Below are 1060 nucleotides of genomic sequence, written 5' to 3'. Positions count from 1 at the left end.
TCAAAGTAGTCAAAAAGTTGCCCGACTATATATAGTCTTTTTGGGTATTTTGCCTCAAAAATTTGTGTCTTTAAATAAGACAGAATTTCCTCACGTTTTTTATTACAGATTGATAAATAGTGCTCCTATTTCGCAATAAGAACGAATTATTTATATTTAGTTTTCTTCTAGAAGGTTTTATTGGATTTCTCACAGTCTATAGAAAAGGAACGTATCTCAAACCACTGAAAATTTATTTAAAATCGCACTAAATCCTGATTTCTTTTCTCATGGCCTAAAAGCTGAATTTTTTTTTTCACACAACCCGCTTTGTTTGCTTTTTTTGGCACAATCCACAGACGATAATTGAGCCTGAAAACCGTGAAAATTTGACGAAAATTGCGCTAAACCTTCACTTTGTTCTCACGAGGTCAAAAAACGAATAGTTGCTCACATCTAGCGTTCTTTTCAAACCCAGCAACGACTCATCTATTAATATAGACATCTAGTCCGACAATTCTTAAGATTTTCCTCTTCCCAGATAGCATTTGATATTCTATGAATATCCTAGAATGTTCAAAAAATATACAGAGCATTGCGGGAATATACATGGTTGAACATTCCTAACATGAATGTCCGTGGAATATACATGCATGTATATTCATCAAAGTTCATAAAAAGTATATCCTAGGTGTGTACATATATGTACATATTGGGTATATGTGCAGATGAACATGCCAGGTATGTACATATTGTGTATATGTGCAGGTGAATATACCTAGTATGTTTAAAACAAATATTCCGGTAATATACATGAATGTATATCTACGGTATATTCCAAATTGGTTGAACATAAATTTTGCGGGCCCGCAGCAGAAAAGTAAGGGCATGTAAAAGTAAATCTTCTTGCTACTAAAACCTGAGACCCTTATGAAATACTGAAAATATGGTGTTTTGATTAACAAATTAACAAAATTTATCGAATATAAATTTTGCGTGCCCGCAGCAGAAAAGTAAGGGCACGTACAAGTACAAGAGTTTATATGAACTTTTCTTTTTAAATGCGTCAACGTTATAATTT

General features: G+C 32.9%; 1 protein-coding gene across 5 annotated transcripts in view; it reads left to right on the top strand.

Annotated features, from left to right (window-relative positions):
- Positions 1 to 1060, top strand: part of LOC109539368 (coiled-coil domain-containing protein 102A) — a 9648-nt gene that overhangs the window by 5153 nt on the left and 3435 nt on the right. The window lies entirely within an intron of this gene.

This window comes from Dendroctonus ponderosae, unplaced genomic scaffold (assembly GCF_020466585.1).
Source record: "Dendroctonus ponderosae isolate FM_Combo_2020 unplaced genomic scaffold, Dpon_F_20191213v2 Dpon_F_20191213_9, whole genome shotgun sequence".
In the NCBI taxonomy this organism is placed as follows: domain Eukaryota; kingdom Metazoa; phylum Arthropoda; class Insecta; order Coleoptera; family Curculionidae; genus Dendroctonus; species Dendroctonus ponderosae.
This window is presented reverse-complemented; position numbering and strand designations above follow the sequence as displayed.